This window comes from Diaphorina citri, unplaced genomic scaffold (genome assembly GCF_000475195.1).
Source record: "Diaphorina citri unplaced genomic scaffold, Diaci psyllid genome assembly version 1.1 scaffold2751, whole genome shotgun sequence".
Classification (NCBI taxonomy): Eukaryota; Metazoa; Arthropoda; class Insecta; order Hemiptera; family Psyllidae; genus Diaphorina; species Diaphorina citri.
In genome coordinates, this window is record NW_007380168.1 from 27,138 (window position 1) to 37,330 (window position 10,193).

Genomic DNA, 10,193 nt, shown 5'->3' on the forward strand with positions numbered 1-10,193 from the left:
TGGTTCCCAAAAGGGGTGCCGCGAGATTTCGGGGAAGGGGAAAAAAATGAAAGGTTGAATAGATTAAAACCCGTAAAATGACATTTCGATAGAACATTCTGAATAAAACATAATAAAGAAAAATAAATTATATTTTGTCTTCTGCTTTTGTTCATCCTAATATGAGGGGGGGAGTGCCGCAGGAAAAGTAAAATCTTAAAAAGAGTGCCGTGATGGCAAATAGTTTGGGAACCCCTGACCTAGTCCCTACAGCCTACACCATAACTTCCTACACCTACCCTCTCTATTATTATTATTATTTCCAGACAAGTCATAGACTGTGTTATCTCTGACAATTATATGTATATGATGTAGAGTCCTCCCCCTGACGCCGTAACTATCCTGTTAGAATGACAATAACGGTGTGAAATTAGCAGTAGTCAATGGGTAGTGGGGGAGAAGAGAAGGGGAGGGGTGAGCGAATAAGGAGAAAAGGAGTGAGGGGAGAGGAGAAGAATAGCATGGAGAGGCGAGACGATAAAAAAGTGAGGAAGGAGGAGGTGAGGGGAAGTAGAAAGATAGAGGGGAGAGAAAGTGAAAGGGATGATGAGGGAGAAGGAAGTGAGGAGGAGGAAGAGGAGGAGGAGGAGAAGAGGGGAAGAAATAAAAAGGAGTGAGGGGGAGTAGAGGGGGGAGGAAAGAGAAATCCCCCACAAAAAAGTCATAGAAAGTAAAAATGAATAGTGGCCCATTCCTAAAGGAAATTCAGCTGAAACCATTCGGACCACACATTTAGAAGAAATAAAAAGGAGTGAGGGGGAGTAGAGGGGGGAGGAAAGAGAAGTCCCCCACAAAAAAGTCATAGAAAGTAAAAATGAATAGTGGCCCATTCCTAAAGGAAATTCAGCTGAAACCATTCGGACCACACATTTCTCACAGATATACATACAAATATACCAAGTCCTGTAGCCTGTACTAACCCTTTTCATGGAAACACAATACAATTCCCCCTTCTCAATTCCTAGAATGGTTTCTATTTACCTTGTGTACTCTTGTACAATGTGGTATGATTATTTTTCAACATGATTAATGAAAGTGGCTGTGTTCAGGCAGAGCAACAGACATTCATTGTAACCTCTGCATTTATTTACCTACCAAACCTCTTAAAAAGGCATGTGTGTGAATTTAACATTCGAATGAATTAAATTATTGTTTTGATTCCTTTCTTTCCGTTCCCTTTTGACGACCGAATCTTCAAAGTACAGACTAAATTCTCCTTTTTTATGGGTAAAAATATACACGGTGAAATCCCTTTGTTGGCATTTTGTTCAAATTTTACCAAGTTCCGTTCACAATTCAAAAAAGGGTGTTTAATAAGAAGGGAATGGAATAACAAGAACAAGCAAGAAAGTCAGTTTATTCGGATAATTTTTTTGACTTTTTTATGGGTAAAAATATACAAGTAGAAATCCCTTTGTTGGCATTTTGTTCAAATTTTACCAAGTTCCATTCACAATTCAAAAAAGGGTGTTTAATAAGAAGGGAATGGAATAACAAGAACAAGGAAGAAAGTCAGTTTATTCGGATAATTTTTTTGAGCACTGAATGGTACCAGTAGTGGGTTCTGACTACGACTGTCCTGAGTTCGATCCCTCTAAGCTATGACTATGAGTTCGATGAAAAATCCCCTAAATTCAAGTGTTCCCAATCCGCGGGAATCGAAGTAGAGATCTTCTACATAGTGAGCCTCATTAACCTCACCTAGCTTCGTCAATGTTACCGTCAATGGATCAACCGTGTTCTAAAACCTGAATGAAGCAGATGCCTTCACAGGCGAAACGTCTAATTGAATATAACAAAAAATACAACCAGACCTTGTGAATTGTATCAGTTACTGTCCCTTCAATCCTTCATTTTAAAACTAAATGAAGAAGAAGAAGAAGAAGAAGAAGAAGAAGAAGAAGAAGAAGAAGAAGAAGAAGAAAAAAACTTGACTCTTTTTATACACATTTTTCCATTCCCGAATTTGAGACGAAAGCTGCCCGCTTATCCCATTATCTGTTAAGAGTCCTGATGGAAATGAAATGTATATTGTATTTTGTTTTCAGGCAGTATGAGGGTAATGGATGGAAGGATTTGGAGTTTATAAAGTAGGTAAATATGTACGAGTAAGTCCTTACACCCACATGGTTAGGTATTTAAATTTTAAAAATAAATTCACCTATAACTTGCGGTGGGAGAAAGGGAAAAGGAGGATAGAGAAGAAAGGGAAGAAGAAGGAGAATAACCAAACATTCGTCTCTACAAAATAAACTCGATGGTGAGAAAATAAAACCGAGAGAGAGAGAGAGACAGAGAGAGAGACAAACAGAGAGAGAGACAGACAGAGAGAGAGAGAGAGAGAGAGAGAAAGAGGAAGAGAGAGAGAGAGAGAAAGAAAGACAAGAGGGGAGAAAAATAAAGAAAAAGTTCGAGGGGGGAAACACACCGTGCTACGGGAAAATCCCCACAGATTTCCTCTCGGTAACAAAAATTCCCCCTAACCAATTCGTTATAAATCCCCCTACCTAGTGGCGTATCGTGGGACTTTCCGAAGGGAAATTTAAATTCTCACTATGAACCATTTCCCCTCTCCGCACCATGTTGGATTTCCAATCATTTAGCACAGGCGCTACCAAGCTGAAAGAAGGGAAATGAGCTTCAGAAAGGTAAATCGTCCCTTTAGAAGGGGATCCCCTCTCCGTACCATATTGGATTTCCAATCATTTAGCACAGGCGCTACCAAGCTGAAAGAAGGGAAATGAGCTTCAGAAAGGTAAATCGTCCCTTTAGAAGGGGTTCCCCTCTCCGTACCATGTTGGATTTCCAATCATTTAGCACAGGCGCTACCAAGCCGAAAGAAGGGAAATGAGCTTCAGAAAGGTAAATCGTCCCTTTAGAAGGGGGAAGTTTCTGAGAGGAAAATACGATTCGTATAGCCATATGTCATTCTGCTGGTGGTCTTAAAATACAGGTTGAACAATCACTTACGATTTTCGGTTACACTTATTGGTGAAATAGGGCACCTTTGGAGGGGGAGGTGAGAAAAAACCGTAGGCAGGAAGGAAAGCGGTGCTTACCTAGGCCAGCCACTCGCTACCAGGTAGACCTGACAGGTACGGATGAAAAAGTCCGCTTATCAGGTCTACCTGATACCTGGGGAAAATACGATTCGTATAGCCATATGTCAATCTGCTGGTGGTCTTAAAATACAGGTTGAACAATCACTTACGATTTTCGGTTACTGGTGAAATAGGGCACCTTTGGAGGGGAAGGTGAGAAAAAACCGTAGACAGGAAGGAAAGCGGTGCTTGCCTAGGCCAACCACTCGCTACCAGGTAGACCTGACAGGTTCGGCTGAAAAAGTCCGCTCATCAGGTCCATCTGATACCTGATGAGCACACACTAGCAAGTAGACCTGACAGGTACGGCTGAAAAGGTCCTAGCTTTCATTGAGGACACGCCACTACCCTTACCCCTTATTCCTCTCCCCACCACCCAATTCCTTTTCCAACATCCTGAGAATTTTTATAGCCATATGTCATTCTGCTGGTGGTCTTAAAATATAGGTTGAACAATCACTTACGATTTTCGGTTACACTTACTGGTGAAATAGGGCACCTTTGGAGGGGGAGGTGAGAAAAAACCGTAGACAGGAAGGAAAGCGGTGCTTGCCTAGGCCAGCCACTCACTACCAGGTAGACCTGACAGGTACGGCTGAAAAAGTCCGCTTATCAGGTCTACCTGATACCTGATGAGCACACACTCTCAGGTACAACTGATCAGGTGTGCTTGTCGTCAGGTCTACCTGATAGTGAGTGGCCCTAGCTTTCATCGAGGATACGTCACTGCCCTTACCCCTTATTCCTCTCCCCACCACCCAATTCCTTTTCCAACATCCTGAGAATTTTCCACGATTGAGAAATTTCCCCGCGGCAGTTTATTAGTTCTCGATTGCATCAGGTACAACTGATCAGATGTGCTTGTCGTCAGGTCTACCTGATAGTGAGTGGCCCTAGCTTTCATCGAGGATACGCCACTACCCTTACCCCTTATTCCTCTTCCCACCACCCAATTCCTTTTCCAACATCCTGAGAATTTTCCACGATTGAGAAATTTCCCCGCGGCAGTTTATTAGTTCTCGATTGCATTTCATGGAGGAGAGGACGCCCGTTTTCGTCATCCAATTTCCGCCGTTATAATTTTTAACGAAATTACAACGACGAGAGAGTTATTATTTTTGTCACCCGATAACTTTTTGAAACTTTATAAAAATAGAGTCTACATCTACAAGTCTTTCTGAGACACTGAAATTCAAGACCTAAAAAAAAAAAAAAACCAAAGTTGTCATTTTACCGAAAATATGTCAGCACATCATTTGTATCCAAGGAATTTTTCTTTTCCAAGGAACACAAAGTTGTTTGAACCTATAACAAAGGGGGATACAATTAGAACAAGTACCTACCTATACCTACTGTTCTGTATAGGTATAATTTTATTACATTCTTCCGCGTACAAAATTATCAATTTAATATGTATTACATACTCGTAGATATCTAATACCTATGAGTCCTGTGACATGAAACAAATAAAAGCTAGAGACCGATAAATATAGCGAAGAAAAAAAAAGCTACGCCAAGCCTATAAACACACAAATGCTGAAACGGATAAAAAATGCAAATAATTTCCCACGGGGACGCAAAAATGTTGCAATATAACAAAGGCCAGTTTGTCTACGGAGGGACGTTGGGGAAAAAAATATAAAAAGGGCAAACAGAGAGCAATAAAAATGACAATTGTCGTTGTTGACTAATTGATAGTTGCTGGTGAAAGGGTTCACTGAGCTGACTTACATCCCTAGGGACTTTAGGGACAAGGAGTGTAAATAGAAACCCTTTCCCTTGGGCCGGGGCTTATCGAGTCGGATTATCACGGCGTTAAAGGTAATACTGGATCGAGATAGGTATGAGGTATACTATCCTGGATTCATTTCAATCCCAATATGGTCGGACTTGGTAATGGTAAGCCCAGACCTTGGGGATAGACAGACGGATAGATAGCTTACTTATTTTTTTTTTTTTTTTTTTTTTAAGGCTTTAATGGCAGGGTTCTCACCTAGGGAGCCTTTCCCTTGGGCCGGGGCTTATCGAGTCGGATTATCACGGGGTTAAAGGTAATACTGGATCGAGATAGGTAGTAGGTATACTATCCTGGATTCATTTCAATCCCAATATGGTCGGACTTGGTAAGCCCAGACCTTGGGGATAGACAGCTCATGTGGTGAAGGTGGTTGGTATGACTTTACTTGTTGAAGGCTTTAACTACCTACTAACTACACAAGGTACTAATTCAGTTTGTACTCGAATCTTTGGCACTTTTTGTTTATGTTACAATCATAATTTAAATACCCAGTCGCTAAACTATTCCCGCAAACTATCATGGCACACAAGCTCAGGGAAAGTAATGGTCAAATACAGAAATAGAAAGCTTTTAATTAGAAACTCACCTTATGTGGTGAAGGTGGTTGGTATGACTTTACTTGTTGAAAGCTGCAACTACTAACTACACAAGGTACTAATTCAGTTTGTACTCGAATCTTTGGCACTTTATGTTACAATCATAATTTAAATACCCAGTCGGTATACCTATATTCCCGCAAACTATCATGGCACACAAGCTCAGGGAAAGTAATGGTCAAATACAGAAATAGAAAGCTTTTAATTAGAAACTCACCTTTGTTTTTAATTTGAAACTGTCACTCTAAAGTGGTAACATCTTTACTTTCCATTTTCCCCATCCACTTAAGCAACCTATATTCCCGCAAACTATCACGGCACACAAGCTCAGGGAAAGTAATGGTCAAATACAGAAATAGGAAACTTTTAATTAGAAACTCACCTTTGTTTTTAATTTGAAACTGTCACTGTCTAAAGTGGTAACATCTTTACTTTCCATTTTCCCCATCCACTTAAGCATATAATGGAACATCCCATCCATATACATAGAATAGAATATACCTCATTTATACTGCTAGGATGAGACTGAAAAGTCCCCATACACCTTAATCCAAAGATGCTCAGACTATCATTCTGTCTGGTCCCATATCACAATTCTATCTCATCCAAGTCTTGAATAGAATTTTCCACATTCTGACACTTTTGCTAGGATGAGACTGAAAAGTCCCCATACACCTTAATCCAGAGATGCTCAGACTATCATTCTGTCTGGTCCCATATCACAATTCTATCTCATCCAAGTCTTGAATAGAATTTTCCACGTTCTGACACTTTTCTTCTTTTCCATCTTGCGCCTCGTTTTTTCTATTCGATTTGTTTCCGGTCACTCAGAATTTTCAGCCCGGTCAAGTGTGTCCATTTAATTATACCCCCTGGCGGCTTTTGAAGGATTTCTGTTCGGAGGTTTGGTGATGTTTAATATTTCTGAATACTTTTGCTTGCTCTTCTGACACTTTTCTTCTTTTCCATCTTGCGCCTTGTTTTTTCTATTCGATTTGTTTTCGGTCACTCAGAATTTTCAGCCCAGTCAAGTGTGTCCATTTAATTATACCCCGTGGCGGCTTTTGAAGGATTTCTGTTCGGAGGTTTGGTGATGTTTAATATTTCTGACTACTTTTGCTTGCTCTGTTAGGTTTACTTTGTTTTGGTGGAGATGCCGCGATTACCTCATACTATTGAGGGGTCGAGTGGATTGGAACACATCACATGCCTTCAGGCACACTCCATTTGTCAAGGGTCTAGGTTTTCCTTGCCCTTGGGATCAATTTAATCACCAAACTTACTAGACACTATATTGAACTTTAAACTTACTAGACCTTTTATCATACACTGCTCACATTCCAAGCCCTACATGAAAATAATTTTTAGTGGAGCTGCAAGAGTCATCAAAAACCATTAAAGTGTCTTCTAACAATTTCGTTAGTGGAGATGTCCGAATCGGTGGAGATGCCGAGATTACCTCATACTATTGAGGGGTCGAGTGGATTGGAACACATCACATGCCTTCAGGCACACTCTATTTGTCAAGGGTGTAGGTTTTCCTTGCCCTTGGGATCAATTTAATCAGCAAACTTACTAGACACTATATTAAACTTTAAACTTACTAGACCTTTTATCATACACTGCTCACATTCCAAGCCCTAAATGAAAATAATTTTTAGTGGAGCTGCAAGAGTCATCAAAAACCATTAAAGTGTCTTCTAACAATTTCGTTAGTGGAGATCTCCGAATCACCGCACAGTAAAATTATCACGTTTATAATATTGTCGTTTCCAACACTTCAATCAAAGCACATCTGGACCAAAGCCTCCTCCCCTGACGAAGATGTTTAAAAAGGTTAAAATCTCTGAAAATCTCCAGAGACACTTTTCCCCCTTCCCTCGTCTTCTTTCCATGAAAATAACTCCCCGAATCCCCACCACCCCTCCCCTCTAGCAAACTGAAAAATCTTCTCTCCCCTTTTCTGAATACTCCCCTGCTCTCATCCCTAAATTATCCCCCCTCCCAATATTCTCCTTTCTTTCCTCCTAGAAAATAATTCCCTACCTTCTCTTCCTTCTAATACTCCCCTACTCTTCTTCCTAGGTGGGAATTTCCTTTCTAGATGAGAATTTATCCCCCTCCTGAAAGAGGGAAATTCCCTCTACGTAAATAGCTCTTCTCCTAATTTTCTAGACTCTCTCGTGTCCATCTGAAAAATCCAGAGTCATTCCTGTCATTCTTATTGTGTGTTAAAACAAATCCCGTTTGGGGCTTTTATCCCTCTCTCTCTCTCAGGAAATAAATTCGATTTTTTTTCTTTTATTCGAACCCAAACCCTACTCTTCAAAATTTCAGTAAAGATCCCTCATTTATGTCCAAAAATGAGTTCCGAATTTCATGAAGAGTAATAAATAAATCAATTTTCCCATTTCCCTTTCTCGTCTGTCCAAACAATTTTGAGGACAAGTTCCCAGAATGGTAAAGGGAAATATAAATTAAACTTTAAACTTACTAGACCTTTTATCATACACTGCTCACATTCCAAGCCCTGAATGAAAATAATTTTTACTGGAGCTGCAAGAGGCATCAAAAACCATTAAAGTGTCTTCTAACAATTTCGTTAGTGGAGATGTCCGAATCACCGCACAATAAAATTATCACGTTTATAATTGTCGATTCCAACACTTCAATCAAAGCACATCTGGACCAAAGCCTCCTCCCTTGACGAAGATGTTTAAAAAGGTTAAAATCTCTGAAAATCTCCAGAGACACTCTTCTCCCTTCCCTCGTCTTCTTTCCATGAAAATAACTCCCCGAATCCCCACCACCCCTCTCCTCTAATCAACTGAAATTTCTTCTCTCCCCTTTTCTGAATACTCCCCTGCTCTCATCCCTAAATTATCCCCCCCTCCTAATATTCTCCTTTATTTCCTCCTAGAAAAAAATTCCCTACCTTCTCTTCCTTCTAATACTCCCCTACTCTTCTTCAAAGGTGGGAATTTCCTTTCTAGATAAGAATTTATCCCCCTCCTGAAAGAGGGAAATTCCCTCTACGTAAATAGCTCTTCTCCTAATTTTCTTCCCCCTTCCCTCGTCTTCTTTCCATGAAAATAACTCCCCGAATCCCCACCACCCCTCTCCTCTAGCAAACTGAAAATTCTTCTCTCCCCTTTTCTGAATACTCCCCTGCTCTCATCCCTAAATTATCCCCCCTCCTAATATTCTCTCTTTCCTCCTAGAAAAGAATTCCCTACCTTCTCTTCCTTCTAATACTCCCCTACTCTTCTTCCTAGGTGGGAATTTCCTTTCTAGATAAGAATTTATCCCCCTCCTGAAAGAGGGAAATTCCCTCCACGTAAATAGCTCTTCTCCTAATTTTCTAGACTCTCTCGTGTCCATCTGAGAAATCCAGAGTCATTCCTGTTATTCTTATAGTGTGTTAAAACAAAAAATCCCGTTTGGGGCTTTTATCCCTCTCTCTCTCAGGAAATAAATTCGATTTTTTTTCTTTTATTCGAACCCAAACCCTGCTCTTCAAAATTTCAGTAAAGATCCCTCATTTATGTCCAAAAATGAGTTCCGAATTTCATGAAGAGTAATAAATAAATCATATTCTTATAGTGTGTTAAAACAAATCCCGTTTGGGGCTTTTATCCCACTCTCTCTCTCTCTCTCTCTCTCTCTTTCTTTCTCAGGAAACAAATTTGATTTTGAGTTCTTTTTTATCCATGGACAACATTGAAGGGTGTGGGTTCGAATCCCATCCGGGAAAAGCAAACTATATTTTCCAATTCAAGTGGAGATCCCCAATCCATGTCCAAAAACGAGTTTCGAATTTTATGAAGAGTAATAAATAAGTCAATTTTCCCATTTCCCTTTCTCGTCTGTCCAAACAATTTTGAGGACAAGTTCCCAGAATGGTAAAGGGAAATATAAATTACATCTACCATAGATAATGCACTGAGATAAATCTATTACAATGGTCATTCAATTCTATAATAGAGAATTTTTGCTGTCGTCAGCACAAATTTAATAACAGAGAGGTCCAAGTCCAAGGGGATGTATCATATTCGCATCAGTATTAAATTGATTTCCCTTCGTTCATCGTTTATTTATTTCCAATCAAATAGAAAATTCGGTCAACTGATTTATATTGAAGGAATAAAATTCAATATACCCGTACCTACTAGGTGGGATACTATTAAGGTCCTTCGTTCATCGTTTATTTATTTTCAATCAAATAGAAAATTCGGTCAACTGATTTATATTGAGGAAATAAAATTCAATATACCCGTACCTACTAGGTGGGGTACTATTAAGGTAGAAACACACTACCCTCAAGTGACGTGAGGGCAGTGTGTTTCCGGGTTTCTATCTTTAGGGAGGCAGGGATGTACTTGACTATAAAAATTGAGGAATAGATCTCTCTCCCTCCTTCTTTCCCATTTACTGTCTTTACTCTTCAGAAAGTTGAGTGGAAGAGAATATCGAGGAGAATTAAACTAGCAAAGAAAAGAGGAAAACTAAAAAAAAAGGAAATTCAGTGTGAGAGGAGAAGAAAGAGAACCAAAGTGGACGAGACGAATGGAGATAGAGGAAAAGATAAGGGAAAACCAGGAAGGGAAAAGGATAAAAAGGAAGAAAAAACAAGAGAGGGGGAAAAGGGATAAAGAAGGT